Below are 16,098 nucleotides of genomic sequence, written 5' to 3'. Positions count from 1 at the left end.
TTTTACCCATATTAAATGGTTAATTTTTAAAATTTATAGTAAATTTGGCACTTCACCTGGAGAAAAATTGAATTTCCTTGTATAACTGTGCATTGGAAGGGCTGCAACTTGTGCATTATTGTGAAGTGGCAGAAGAAAGGTTATTTGGAGTTGAATAGAAAGTTGTAACCAGAGAAGATAGGCTCAGCTTATCACACATGCATTGAAGCAAGCTAGCTGGTAGATGGTTGAAGTGTACCTATGCGTGTGTGTTTCTACATGTTTTTATTCAGGTGAATGCAGTTTTCTGTGTTCACCTAGTGGACAGTATTGTGCATAATCAAATTAGTGTTATGATCAACTTCTTGCCTAACATATCAATCACATTGAAACAGAGTTGCATTTCAGAAACAAGCATTATAGTAGAACAAACTATATTTCTAGAATACAGCCTATTTTTTCTCCAGTTACCTAAAGATATTTCATGGAAGCATATTAAAATAAAACCCATCCCACTTAATAATCTAACAAAAAAATTGATTCTTCCCCACAAAATATATGCAGAAGACATAAAACTAATAAACCGAAGCCATATTCTGAGATCCATTTTTTTAGATTTGTTTTTGTTTTACTTTATTATTTTAAAAAATTCCAATAGATTTAAGGGTACAAGTGGTTTTTGGTCACAGGGGTAAATGGTATAGTGGGAATTCTGGGCTTCTGGTGTACCCATCACCCAAATAGTGCACATTGTACCCCATAGGTAATTTCTCACCCCTCACCCCCATCATCATCCCCACTAGGGTTGAGAGCCAACTTCATATGGTTCTATGACATGCAGCTTGCTTTAGTAAAACCAGGATTAGGAGCACTTGCTGTATATGAGGCAGATCCAGCCAATCAATATTTATAATGCTGTTGTCATTGTGTATGTGTGTTTAAAATGTGTCTTTTCATTAAATTCCTTTTTTCTCTGAGGACAAATAAGTTAATCACACAACAGGAGTGGAAAAAAATCAATTGTCATTGATTTGGCATAGTCCAAATATTGCTGTCTGGCATAGTCCAGGTCAATTCAGCATTTCCCTCACAATTCTGATTTCCAATTTAATTAGAAAAAAATACTCTTTAGGATGAACATTGCAAATATTAAATTTCAAATTGTTTTTATTGTTTGTGACTTTATTTTTTCATGTAGTACCCTTTGTGTGTGTTTGTGTGTGTGTGTATTATATATTTCTTTATGTGTATATATACATTTTATTTTATTTATATATATATATATTTCATTAAATGATTTTTAAAAGTACAGATTTTATTTTCTTCATTCTGCTCTAGAAACCGGCAAGCTTGAATAACATGTTTAGGGGGAAAAAAAGCAATTAGAGACTAAATGTAAAGATGCTCTAGACTCAAAAGGGGTTAGGTCCTAGTTCTTCACTCACTAACTTTGTGAATTGAGGTGGTTATCTAACATTTTTGGACTCTAGTCAACCTGATGGATTGACTGGGTTCTCCACCAACACCTATAAAATGGCCTATCACTCATTCTCATCCTCCTTCCTCTCACACAACAGTTTTTAATCTTTAGTTCTCCACCAACACTATAAAATGGCCTATCACTCATACTCATCCTCCTTCCTCTCACACAATACTTTTTAATCTTTAAAAAGTTACATGTAGTCTGTGCAGAGAGAGGTAATATCATTACAAGAACTAGAGAGTTTATAGTAAATTTAAAAAAGAGTTAAGACAGGAAAAAAGAGATTAAATTTCTGACTGATTTATATTTTCTCCTAAATCTAAATAAGGAAAAGTACCAACAGACTCTTGACCTTTGAAGGGAGCGTGTGCCCTGTGACCACTTTCCTTATTCCTGTCCTCACACCCTGCCTTAAATTCATGTTCTTTCTCCAACAATTCCTCCTTCTTAAATCTCTTTGATCTTGTCTTAAGCTTCTTTTCACTGCAAAGTTCTACTTTTCCCCACAACAGTGGTTCTAAGTCACTCACTCCATCATAATGCACCATGAGTCAAGCGGAATCAGGAACAGCACAAGACTTTAGCCCCACGGTCTCTAAGCTTTGCAGAAAACTAAGGTGGAGTGGGGATAGTCAGCAGATGGTTGTGGGAAGGGGATTTGTTCTGTCCCATGAGCAAATAGTGGCACGGGTTCTCAAATCTAAATGTCTTTTAGTGCTACTCTCAGTGTGTGCTCTCCTAAGGAAGGATAACCATTTATTTTTTTCCCCTGGGGGAAGCATGGAAAAACCCATATGATAAGAAAATTTAGCAATATCTTTCCCACTGTTGTGCAGAAAAAATGGTTTTCTTTTTTTGGATTTTTCTTTTTTTCCCCCCCCTTTTTGGCAGGGGGAAAGTGACAAGGGGAGGAGGAAGGGTGCTGCAGGAACTGGAGACTTCGACAGCTGCTGTCTTTGTGGCTCTGGGAAGGGTTTCAGTTTTAATTACATTGTTAGAATTCAGAATCTTTTTCTCATAGAAAGCAAGTAGTTTGAATATGGTACTTTTATCTACTTAAATGTAAGTTTGGTATAGTTATTAATTAAGACTACAACTATACAGTATTTTGCGGTCTGTAAATCCTGTTTTAGAATACATTCAAGGTTTTTGAGTGGTTAGAGAGATCTTTATGTTGTTCAGATTATACTTTTTCATCAATTTAGTGGCTATTACTGCATTTTAGGATAGAACATATTTAAATGCCAAATAAGGCTGTATATGGTTAAAAGTCTATGCAATATAAATATCTTAAGTAAAAATTAACAACCTTGTAATTTTTTTTTATAATTATACCATTTGATTATTGGCTTCCAATTGGAAAATGTAAATTCTAATGACAAGAAGCATTATGAAAAGTACAGAGAAATATTTTATAATAATAAACAGTTCCACTCATCAGGTATCTATAACATATTCAATTTGTATGAACCTAATAACTTGAGCTTAAACTATAAGTCAAAATGTGACTGAACTAAGGGAAAAAAATGTACATCCAAATTCCTGTTGGAGATTTTGACACATTTGTCTCAGTTCCTGATGCAGTAAGCAAGGAAAATAAATGGAAAAGAGTTTTTTCAAATAGGAAAAAATAGCCAGGATTATGGTTAAATTTAGTGGTACAAGGGGACTTTTGGTATTCTAGTAATGTTGTATGTGTAGACATCAGTGATGATTACCAGAGCTATCACCAATTTGTGATAATTCATTGAGTTGTACCACTAAAATTGATGCTTTTTACTAGACGTTTTCATTTGATTAAAAATTAATCTTTCAAAACAGAGAAGCGTCACCTCCCAAATCCCCCTTCTCCTACCTACATTTTCTTAGATAGATACATGTATTTTGGGGTTTTTTTGTATACTGTATAGGAAGAAACTAACATTCATTGACTGTATGCTGTACACCTGGAGGCATGAACTGCACCTTGTTTTCCTCTAGTCAAAAGCATTTGGACTCCAAATATAAATTTTGAAAGGGAAAGGAATCTGTACCTGTAATCATCTCCTCACATCTCAGTGTGAAAAATAATTTGGAGAAAAAAACAAAAGTTGGTGAGTAAATAGCATGTTTGTTCATAGAAACAAATAGAAAGTTAAGTAGCAAAATCACAACCTCAAAAGCTTTAGTAAAAATAAGAAATGTAATCTTCATTAGCCCATAAAGTAATCAAAATTAAATGTGAATTAAGATTTCTACAATTCGCAATAACAATTATTATAGCAATATAATGATTATATTATAATATTAGCTATTAAGAATATATTAACAAAATAAAAATGCAGCCACGTATGATTAATACAGTGCATTGCATATAGTAAACGTTCAAATATTAACAATATAATAGATAATATATTTGAACATTTATTATGCATCATGAACTGTGTTAATCATATGTGGGTGCATAATAATATTACCACAGACTTAGAGGCTTAAAAAAGCAAACATGTATTATCTCAGTTTCTGCGATCAGACTCTAGGCATAGCTTAACAGGATTTTTTGCTTCAGGGTCTCCCAAAGCCATAATCAAGGTGTCAGCTGGGATTGCAGTCTCATCTGAGGATCAACTGGGGAAGAATTTGCTTCCAAGCTCATATGGTTTTTGGCATTGTTCAGTTCCTCATAGGCTGCCAAAAGGAGGACCTTAGTTTCTTGCTGGCTGCTGGCTAGATGCCATCCTTAGTTGCCATGTGGGCTTCCCCAACATGGCTGCTTGCTTCCTCAAGGGCAGCAAAAGAGAGAGAGAGAGTCTCCTCCCAAGATGGATATTATGATCTCATGCAATGTAATCATTTATATGTAATCGCATGTACTTCATTGCCTCGACTAGCCAGAGGCAAGACATAGGCCCTACCTATACTAAATGGAAATACATGATACAAAGCCATGAATACCTTGTTAGGGATTATGAGGGCTACATTGGAGTCTGTCCTTCACATGCACAATACACATTTACATGGTTTATCTCATATATTGCCCACAATAGTTCTAGGAGGTAAGTACCAAAAATGCTTCTATTTTACAGATGAGAAACTCTGGTCACAGAAAGGTTAAATTACTTGTTCATTAATATATACTGGATTGTGTTTCAAGGCAGGACATGTAGAAATTGAGGTTATTTGCCTTTATTGGGTTATGGCTTATTATTTTATAATTAATAAAAATGTTATAAAGAAGCAGATTGCAAAAAAGTAAAAATATTTTCCAGTATTATAGAAGAATCTACTTCAATGGATTATTAAAACACTTATTCCATATTATTCTTATCTATTTGAATAGGTAGCAAATCCCCTCTGGAGATTCAAAAAATATTGAACCTGAAATTACATTTTGTTAGTCTATTCCACTATGTTGATGAAAAGTACAGATTTCTAGTATTTTATTCATATGTTCATATTGGATGCTAGATTGCATATTTTAGTGATACTGTTCCACATATTGAAGATATATTTAAGCCCAGATATGGAACTTAATTAAAATTCTCATTAATCTGTTTCAGCATGATTTAGAAATATTTTTTATCACATTTCTAAAAGGAAAATAAGAGGAAGAGAAGGAGAGAACTGATGTGACCCTAAACATTGTTAGTAATTAGCTGCAGGTGAGCTTTAACGTGATATGATGCCACATGTTGGTCACAGGGTTCACAAGTGACTTCTTACCATGTTCAACACAAAAAGCAGCAGCATGATGAGGCTACCGAGGCCACTTGTGGGTCGGGCAGCTGCACCATGCCTCACTGTTTTAAAGCAATGTGGAACCCGACTCCCTCCCGTCTGAGGTAAACAGAAGCAAGGCTCTTCTCTATGACAGAGATCAGCCACCAGAGCAGACATTTTCCATACATTTCCCAAAGCATAGCCGTAGAGCACAACTTTCACACAATTTTAATAGGTGTTCCATAAAATAAAGGGTATTATAGTCAAATGTGTTTGAGGAATATGAGAATGAGTGTAATTCGTTAAGTTTTCACATGGGGTTTCCCTGGAGATTTATGCTGTCCTGTACTGTAATAAAAGGGGTGTACTATAAAAAAAATTCCTATAGTTCTTCAATCATTGAATGTGGCCAGAGTTTTCCTCTAAACACAGTTGGGAGAAATGCTCCTGGAATTAGGACCCTTTTATTGTAGTAAGTAATATATATTTTATATAATTTTTTAACATTCATTTGAAAATTTACTAGACGTGTTTCTAGTGAAGAGATTTCAGAAAGTCATAGTGTTGAGTCAGCACTGACAATTGCACAGCATTTCATTAGTGACAATGAACATGATAAGAATAGTGATGATGATTATTAATATTAATCAAGAGTTTGTGATGGATACTGTCGTAGGAATTTACATAGGTTATCCCATGTGATCATTTTATAGATAGGAAACTGTGATTAAGAAACTTGTCAATATCACTTAACTGGTAAACCACAGAACCATGATTTAAATCCGCACTGCTTGAGTCCAGGCAGAGAAGCTCCAAAACTACCAGCCACATGTGGCTAATGGAACATCTTAAACCCTTTATTTTATGGAATATCTATTAAAAGATGTGACTGGTTTAAAGTGAGATATTCTGTGAGATTTTGAAGACCTCGTATTAAAAAAAAAAGCCCTAAGTATCCCATAAATAATTTTTTTTAGTTACATACTTTGGAAGCACTTTTTGTACTATTAGTAGCTTTGTTATCCAGTATGAGTTCTGTGAATCATAAAATAAATAGCATAAAGTGAGGCCTTAGAGGAGTAGATAACACCTGTTTCAAAACACTCAACCTTACCACAGCACAGCACACTTTTGTGGATGGTTTCTAGTAGTTCGGCCAAATAATCAACAGCAAAGAGTGGTGACCTCTGTCTCTAATGCTAGCTTTCACTGCATAAGAGTATCCAGTGGCACTCAGAGCATGCGGAAGATATATGTTGACAGGGCGCAGTAGAAGATTTTCTGTTTAAATATTTATAGTAAAATATTTCGTAAATAAGTAGCACTACAAAACGTCAGCTCGCCAGGCAGTGAATAATAAATTATGTGTCATAGAAACTAAATCTTGGATTGGTTAAATAATTTACTTAAGTATAAACAGCAAGTAAAAAATAGAGCAAGGATTTAAACCCAGGCAATTACACCCAGGAAAATCTTCATCCAGTGCTTCTGATCCCTGGTACTCATTAGAATCACCTGGATAACTTTGAAAATATATAAATATTTTGGCCACATATGAGATTAATTAAATCACAATCCCAGGAATTGGGTCTCAGGCTTATTTATTCATTTATTTGTTGTTTTTCACCATTGTTTATATCTCCATGATCAAAATTACCCCAATCAGAGCATAATTTATCTGAGGTCCACTGGATTCTAAACATCTGTTACCCCTCACCACCAGCCCCAGCGAAAGCCTTCTTTCTGTCAGAATAAGATGTGTAAACCATGATCCCAGCTGGCCTTCTTAAATCTACTCCCTGCCTTTTAAACTCCACCCACATTATTTTAAATTTATTTTATCCTTTCTTTTTTTCTCTTTGCTTTTTAAATTTCATTAGGTTTTTGGAGAACAGGTGGTGTTTGGTTACGTGAGCAAGTTCTTTAGTGGTGATTTCTGAGATTTTGGTGCACCCATCCCCTGAGCAGTGTACACTGTACCTAATGTGTTGTCTTTTATCCCTCACTCCCCTCCCATCCTTTCTCCTAAGTTTCCAAAGTCCATTGTATCATTCTTATGCCTCTGAGTCCTCATATCTTAGCTCCCACTTATGAGTGAGAACATATGACGTTTGGCTTTCCATTCCTGAGTTGCTTCACTTAGAATAATGGTCTTCAACTCCACCCAAGTTGCTGCAAATACCAGTTTTTTCCTTTTTATGGCTGAGTAGCATTCCATGGTGTGTGTGTGTGTGTGTGTGTGTGTGTATATATATATATATATGCATTTTCTTTATCCACTTGTTGATTGATGGGCATTTGGGCTGATTCCATATTTTTGCAATTGTGAATTGTGCTGTTATAAACAGGCATGTGTAAATGACATTTTTTTCCTCTGGGTAGATTCCCAGTAATGGGATTGCTGGATCAAATGGTAGATCTACTTTTAGTTCTTTAAGGAAGCACCATACTATTTTCCACAGTAGTTGTACTAGTTTACATTCCCACTAGCAGTATAAAAGTGTCCCTTTTTACCACATCCATGACAACATCTATTATGTTTTGATTTTTTGATTATGACCATCATTGCAGCAGTAAGGTGGCATCACACTGTGGTTTTGATTTGCATTTCCTGCAGGCATTTTTAAAGCACTCCAGAGGATACTAATGTGCAATGAGGATGGAAAAGCATGGCTTTATGCCATATATTGTCTCACTTATACCACAAAATTTTGGTACACCTCCAAATTCTCTTAGCTATGTTCCTTTTTCTCTGTTTTTTTTTTTTTTCTTTTTTTCATGGTTAAGAAGGCATACAGATTACGTATTGAGGAACCATATTCATTCAGATAAAGCCACAGACACGAATTCTCATGGAAGCCTATCAAACATAAACAGGTAATCCTTAAATGTGCTTTTCTCTTTTTTAAGCAGTATTTTTTTAGTTTTCATTAATTTGGTTTTACTTCCTTTGTGTTGCTTAAAAGAAAGATTTTATTTCTCCTGCAGTCTAAATTCATGCATGAAAATGTTTCTACCTCCAGGGCTTATGTACTTTAATACATGATTTAATGCTTCAATAAATAGGCATTTAAACTGTTTAAATCATTTTGGGATTAAGTTCAACTTAATCATTTGTTCGAATGTCAGTATGAACTGCAGTTTTTGGACATCTGTAGGTGATTCATTTACTCCATTTCTGAGCATTAGATAACTGGAGTTTTCTGGCTTTCTGATCAGAGTTTTTGCATTGATCTTTTTCAGAAAGACTCTGGGATTATAACATGGAAATAATGAATTTCTGACTGCAATTGGTGTCCAAAAAGCTAAGAACCAAGTTTCCCTTAAGTAATTAGCTCCATATTCAAAAGAATTAAAGTGTATGTACCAGGTACGATTATAGGTACCTAAATGTTGTTTCATTTATTTCTCATAAATATTCTATTCACATTTGCCAAATGCTATGATTTCCATTGCAGTAAAATGGGTGAGAAGAAGGTCCCCTGGATGGTAAGTGACAGAGCTCAGATATTTGAACAAGGAAATTTGGCATATCATTGACTGAACTTTGTATATATATATATATATTAAATCCCTACTTTGAAATCTGTTTTAAGTATTTGGATCAGGATATATTTCACTCAGTAAACAGCCTAAGAAGAGAACTTTTACTATATAAGGCATAAAGGAAGACTGTAGATTTAAAAATTACATTTTGGGAACTAAAATTATACATCCCCATTCTGGGAAGATAGTTCTCTTCCATCCCTAATAACTCTGAGACATAGCCATGATATAAAAGAATTTTGGGAACAAGTGTAAAAAGTCTGAAAGTACGTCTGAGGAAGTGCAATTTGGAGAGTTCAGGAGAGAAAGGTTGTGAATATAAATTTTCTAATATTCAGGCATTGCCATGATTCAAATAATTACTTTTGATAACATAAAAATTATTACACAATACTAAATTTGACCATACTCATTTTTATTCATTATGACTATTTTACTACAAGGATGTAAAATTGCACTTAATAAACCTGAGTTATTCTGAAACTATTCTCTAATAGATAGAAAATTTTTAAATCTGTAAAAACGGATTTGGATCTTAATCTTCTATATGAAAGGGAAAAGATAATTCATTTGTGAAGCCTGAGGACCCACCTTGCTCTTCTATCATAATTTTCCATAGTTAGTTTGAGAGGGTCTTGCACAAAATATGACTGAAACGTGAAGCAGCAATTTTAGTGTATCATTAAGACAAATTTCACCAACCGAGTACCATTTGCAATAAAACAAGATTCAGTTTTGCCATTATAATTTCAAGGAGTATGAAGAAAGAAAAAGAAATGATGCAAATTCAGTATAATCTGCCAAAGCATTTGTAAATAACACAGAGGAGATACAATCAGTAAAAATGCATGTATTTAAAGTTCTTAAAAGGAGAAGAGGAAATCAGGTCTACTTACCTGAACATCAGTTAAACCCCAATGAAGAAAGAAAGTTCTATCCATACTCTCTGTATTAAAACCAACCTCACTTCTGCCGTCTGGTCGTGTTTCTCAATATCCAAATCTTAGGCTAGTCTTTAGTCCTGTTGTTTTTCTTGGTATTGCTATGAAAATGGAAAGATCATTTTGCTTTATGTGTAACCAGCAGATTTTAATGTTGATAAAAGCAGCTAGTTGCAATATTCATATAATAGTGATTTGTCAGTTTTTATGTATAATTTTTTCAAAAGCCTATTCTCAAGTGTAGTATCAAACAAAAATGACAAGATACTAATCTACTAGCTCATCTTTGCTCACATGTCTGAGAAAGTGATGTGTACTAATTTTCTCTTTGTTCCAAGTGATGGTGGTTAAACTCTGATCAGTTCAAGCAAAATATAAAAATAAAGAAAACAGAAAAGAAATAAAGAAAGAAGGAAAGAAAGAAAAGAAAAGAAAAAAGAAAAAAAAGAGAGGGAGGGAGGGAGAGAAAGAGAATTTAATGGGTCGCACACACCTAAGAAGGGCCAAAGGTCATGCCATTGAAACGGGCCCAATTGTCCCATAGAACTGATATTTATGGGATTTTGTGAATCCCATAATCCCAAATCAACCTTCCTGATTTTAAAACTTGAAATGTACATCTGTCTCATCTGAGTTCCTACCTCAGGAAAACAAACTTCAGACAAAGAACTGAAACTTATCAGATCACCACATCCAGAAAATGAGATGTCAGACGTCTTATCCATCATGTTTGCTTCCTTACCCCTCTCTAATTCCTGTTTTCCCTGCTCTAAAAACCTTCCAATTTTAGTAGGTTGGTGAGATGGATTTGAGACTGAATATCCCTTCTCTTGGCTGTAGCACCCTATTAAAGCCTTGTCTCAGTGATTGGAAGTCTCTGCAGTGAGCAGCAGGACCTAGTGAAGCTCTGGCATTTCGCTAACACCAGCAGCGCTGCCTCTTTCCCTCCATCTCTCAGTCTTGCATTGAACTCTGTTGGCTTTCTTCTCGGGCAGGGTCTTTCTATGTGGTAGATGGCCACTGGCAGATCAAGGAATATAATGCTCCCATACTGACCATACAGCTTTGTTTTCTCAGGATAGTACGGGGCTGTGCCCAATGTGTTAAACTATTAAAAGTTTCCCCTTTTCCTTTTATAATTCTTCTGTTTACATGATAAATTAGGTGGTTATCCTGCCTGATAGCTGGTGCAGCCACCATGTTAGGATACATAAACACAACTTCAGTCTTGTGTCCCCACAGATCTTTAACATTTACTCAGCAAGGGTAGTCTCTTCTTCCCTTGTGTGGCGGTCTATTCATGCTGCTTTGGCAAACCTGCACATACTAGGTAACTTACAGACAATGGGAATTGATTTCTCACAGTTGTGATGGCTGTGAAGTCCAAGACCAACGCACTGGCAGATGTGGTATCTGGTGGGGACCCAGTGTCCCTTCCAAAATGGTGCCTTGTTGCCACATCCTCCAGAGGAGGTGAGCTCTACCTTCACATGGCAGAAGGGACAAAGTGGGAGGAGGATGAATACCGTGTTCCCATGGCGGGAAAGAAAAAAGGGACTAAGCTAGTTCCCTCCAGCCCTTTTTATGACATAATCACTTCCTAGAAGGCCCCACTTCTTAATACCACCAGAAGAGAAATTAAGTTTTAACACATGCATTTTGGAGAGGACACATTCAAACCATAAGATTCTGACACTGGTTCCCCAAATTCATATCCTTCTCACATACAAACTGCATTCATTCCATCCCAATAGTTCCAAAATCTTAACTCATTCCAGCATCCACTCAAAAGTGTTAAGTCCATGTTCTCACCTAAATGTCATCAAGTCAGAGATAGGTTAAACTCAAAGGTGTGTTTCACTCTGAGGCAAATTGCTCTTTAGCTGTTAATTTGTGAAATCAAACAAGTTATATGCTCCCCAAATACAAATGGCTAGGCAGAAACAGGACCCACACTTCCATTCTAAAAGAGAGAAATAAGCCAGAAGAAAGGGTTAACAGATACCAAGTAAGTCCAAAACTCAACAAGGTGAACAACATTAACTTTTGAAGCTTGACAATAATATTTGACTCCATGTCCCACCTGTGGACACACTGGGGTGGAGGTTGGCCCCCCAGGCCCTGTGCAGTCCCAGAGCTCATGTTTCAGCTCTCACGCATTTAAGTCCCCTGCCTACAGTTTTCCCAGGCTGATGCAGCATGCTGAAGGCTCAATAGTTCTGGGAGTTCAGGCATAGCCCTGCTTCCATGGCTCCAATGGGCATTGCCCCAGTGGGGTGTCTTTGTGGTAGCCCCACCCCTGTGGTAGTTTTCTGCTGTGCTCTCTGAGGGATCCTTTTGAAAGCTAGGTGAAGGCAGTCATGCCTCCCCAGCTTGTGCACCCTACACACCCATAGAGTTAGCACCACATGTATGCCATCAAAGTTTACAGCCTATATCTTCCAGAGCAGCAGCCTTAGCCACACCTAGGTCTGCTTGAGCCACCACACCAAAAGCCCCTGCCTTTTATCACCACCACAGTGGGAGTTAAGTTTCACCATAAATTTTGGAGGGAACCTACCTTCAAACCATAGCACCTGGTTGGAAACTTACCTCGCATGGCATTTCTGCTTACTCTGAAGTTATAAGCAGGTCTATGGTTCTGTGTAGTCACAAAACAGTCTAATTTTACTTATAAGAATACGTCTAGTCTAAGAATTTAGTTGCTTGCTTTAAAGTTTCTTCAAATATTATTCCTCCCCTCCTACCAAGCTAAGGCCAGAGGTTGGCAGCTGCCTACCTTTGAAATACTGTGAGGTTATCTGCTCTTGTTCCTCATTCACACCTTTCCTTGTATCTTAACTACTGTTTTAAAACCACCAAGATGAATGTCAGGGGAAGATGGAGCTATGTCAGTTTAATAGCTCTCCTGGAAGAGGCAGTACCCAAAAAGTGTGAGTTTCAAGGCAGCAAAAAAGTGGCAGTAAATATTTATCTTGTTATCAGTTTAACTACATGTTTGTTCAAGATTATTTTAATTCTTTTAATTTTATTGAGACATTTTATTGCTTAGCATATGCACTAGCTTGACATATGTTTCATGTACTTTTGAAAATATGTACATGAAGTTATAAAGTAAATTTTTATATAAATGTCAATGAGGAGGAATTCGTTGATACTGCTGTTTAAGTCTTCTATAACATTTTGGTTTTCTGTCTACTTGTTCTGTAAGTACTGAGAGAAGAGGTAACTATATTTGTGTATTTGTTTCTTTATCATTTTATTATTTGTTTTTTTCATATATTTTGAAAGTGATTTGAAGCATATGAAGTGTGTGTGCATTTAGAATTGTCAAATCTGAATAAGTAGAAACCTTCATCTTTATTAATGAAGTCCCCCTTTGTCTATGATAAAATTCCTTGTTCTGAAGTCTGTGTTGTCTGATATTAGTTTTCATTAAACTTGGAAACCCTGCAGATATTTCTTCAAGTATTTTTGCTGTTTCTCCCTTTCCTCCTTTTGAAACTCCCATTGCCCAAATGTTAGACAACTTGATATTTCTTCACAGGTCACCGAGTAATTGTGTATAATTAGTCCTTTTTCGCCATATTCTTCATTTTTGCTAGTTTCCATTTCTTTATCTTTAAACTCACTATACTTCTTATTTCCTGCAAAGATCAATTTTCTGGTAATTTGATTTAGTGACATTTTTATTTTTTAGTACTGTATTTTTCATATCTCAAAGTTATCTTTTTCATACATGCCATTTTTTTCTCTTGATTATGAACATTAATGTTTCCAATGGCAATCCTGAGAATATTCAACATAATTGGAATAGCTTTGTTAATGTTCTTGTGTGCTAATTCTATTAGATCTTTATTTCTGTGTTTATGTCTGTTATCTGATATTTTTTTGATTATGGGCCATATTTTCCTGCTTCATTGTATGTCTACTTATTTTTGACTGGATGCCAGATATTGTGGTTTTTTCTTGTGTGTGCCAGATTGTATTGTATTCCTTTAAGTAATGTTGAAATTTTTGTGACAAGCTGTCAAGTTACTTGAGGGACAGTTTGATTCATTTGAGGTTTGCTTTTTTTTTTTTTAATTATACTTTAAGTTTTAGGGTACATGTGCACAACGTGCAGGTTTCTTACATATGTATACATGTGCCATGTTGGTGTGCTGCACCCATTAATTTGTCATTTACATTAGGTATATCTCCTAATGCTATCCCTCCTCCCTACCCCCTCCCCACAATATGAACTAGTGTGTGATGTTCCCCTTCCTGTGTCCAAGTGATCTCATTGTTCAATTCCCACCTTTAGTCAGAACATGCGGTATTTGGTTTTCTGTTCTTGCGATAGTTTGCTGAGAATGATAGTTTCCAGCTACATCCATGTCCCTACAAAGGACACGAACTCATCCTTTTTTATGGCTGCATAGTATTCCATGGTGTATATGTGCCACATTTTGTTAATCCAGTCTGTCACGGATGGACATTTGGGTTGATTCCAAGTCTTTGCTATTGTGAATAGTGCCGCAATAAACATATGTGTGCATGTGTCTTTATAGCAGCATGATTTATAATCCTTTGAGTATATCCCCAGTAATGGGATGGCTGGGTCAAATGGTATTTCTAGTTCTAGATCCTTGAGGAATCGCCACACTGCTTTCCACAATGGTTGAACTAGTTTACAGTCCCACCAACAGTGTAAAAGTGTTCCTATTTCTCCACATCCTCTCCAGCACCTGTTGCTTCCTGATTTTTTAATGATTGCCATTCTAACTGGTGTGAGATGGTACCTCATTTTGGTTTTGATTTGCATTTCTCTGATGGCGAGTGATGATGAGCATTTTTTCATGTGTCTGTTGACTGTATGAATGTCTTCTTTTGAGAAATGTCTGTTCATACCCTTTGCCACTTTTTGATGGGGTTGTTTGTTTTTTTCTTGTAAATTTGATTGAGTTCTTTATAGGTTCTGGATGTTAGCCCTTTGTCAGATGAGTAGATTGCAAAATTTTCTCCCATTCTGTAGGTTGCCTGTTCACTCTGATGGTAGTTTCTTTTGCTGTGCAGAAGCTCTTTAGTTTAATTAGATCCCATTTGTCAATTTTGGCTTTTGTTGCCGTTGCTTTTGGTGTTTTAGACATGAAGGAGTAAGGAAAGGATCCAGTTTCAACTTCCTACTTATGGCTAGCCAATTTTCCCAGCACCATTTATTAAATAGGGAATCTTTTCCCCATTTCTTGTTTTTGTCAGGTTTGTCAAAGATCAGATGGCTGTAGATGTGTGGTATTGTTTCTGAGGGCTCTGTTCTGTTCCATTGGTCTATATCTCTGTTTTGGTACCAGTACCATGCTGTTTTGGTTACTGCAGCCTTGTACTAAAGTTTGAAGCCAGGTAGCCTGATGCCTCCAGCTTCGTTCTTTTGGCTTAGGATTGTCTTGGCAATGCGGGGGTCTTTTTTGATTCCATATGAACTTTAAAGCAGTTTTTTTTCCAATTCTGTGAAGAAAGTCATTGGTAGCTTAATGGGGATGGCATTGAATTTATAAATTACCTTGGGCAGTATGGCCATTTTCACAATATTGATTCTTCCTATCCATGAGCATGGTATGTTCTTCCATTTGTTTGTGCCCTCTTTTATTTCACTGAGCAGTGGTTTGTAGTTCTCCTTGAAGAGGTCCTTTACACCCCTTGTAAGTTGGATTCCTAGGTATTTTATTCTCTTTGAAGCTATTGTGAATGGGAGTTCATTCATGATTTGGCTGTCTGTCTGTCTGTTACTGGTGTATAAGAATGCTTGTGATTTTTGCACATTGATTTTGTATCCTGAGACTTTGCTGAAGTTGCTTATCAGCTTAAGGAGATTTTGGCCTGAGGCAATGGGATTTGCTAAATATACAATCATGTCATCTGCAAACAGGGACAATTTGATTTCTTCTTTTCCTAACCAAATACCCTTTATTTCTTTCTCTTACCTGATTACCCTAGTCAGAACTTCCAACACTATGTTGAATAAGACTGGTGAGAGAGGGCATCCCTGTCTTGTGCCAGTAAACTGGATCTTTTCCTTAATCCTTATATGAAAATTAATTCAAGATGGATTAGAGACTTAAATGTTAGACCTAAAACCATAAAAATCCTAGAAGAAAACCTAGGTAATACCATTCAGGACATAGGCATGGGCAAGGACTTCATGTCTGAGGCTTGCTTTTAAAGCCTTTTAGAAGGCTTGTTTATAGTAGTCACTACCCTTGGGTTTATTTAGCCCCCACTTCTAAGATATGACCAATTTAGGATCTTAACTGACTGCCCTGTGTATACAGTGAATCTTTTCAACTCTGGTTAGTGGCAACTCATATATTTTCAGACCCAGCATGAACTCTTGGGAGTTTTCTTCTTTGGCAACTGCTGTTTCCAAGGAATTTGTCTTTTGTTGGCTCATGCAATCTCACTTTTTGAATA

At 36.2% G+C, this 16,098-nt stretch overlaps 2 long non-coding RNA genes across 2 annotated transcripts in view; one reads left to right on the top strand and one right to left on the bottom strand.

Moving 5' to 3' along the window:
* The window catches only part of LOC103884724, an 89,935-nt gene that overhangs the window by 45,335 nt on the left and 28,502 nt on the right, over nucleotides 1-16,098 (bottom strand). Inside the window, exon 6 of the long non-coding RNA XR_004182635.1 lies at nucleotides 9,604-9,749. This is a non-coding gene — a long non-coding RNA (uncharacterized LOC103884724). The remainder of the gene's footprint in view (nucleotides 1-9,603; nucleotides 9,750-16,098) is intronic.
* On the top strand, nucleotides 1,545-9,604 carry LOC110740442. Its single transcript, XR_002522270.2, has 3 exons — nucleotides 1,545-2,079; nucleotides 3,443-3,555; nucleotides 7,949-9,604. It is a non-coding gene; the product is annotated as an uncharacterized LOC110740442 (long non-coding RNA).

This window comes from Papio anubis, chromosome 3, assembly GCF_008728515.1.
Source record: "Papio anubis isolate 15944 chromosome 3, Panubis1.0, whole genome shotgun sequence".
In the NCBI taxonomy this organism is placed as follows: Eukaryota; Metazoa; Chordata; class Mammalia; order Primates; family Cercopithecidae; genus Papio; species Papio anubis.
This window is presented reverse-complemented; position numbering and strand designations above follow the sequence as displayed.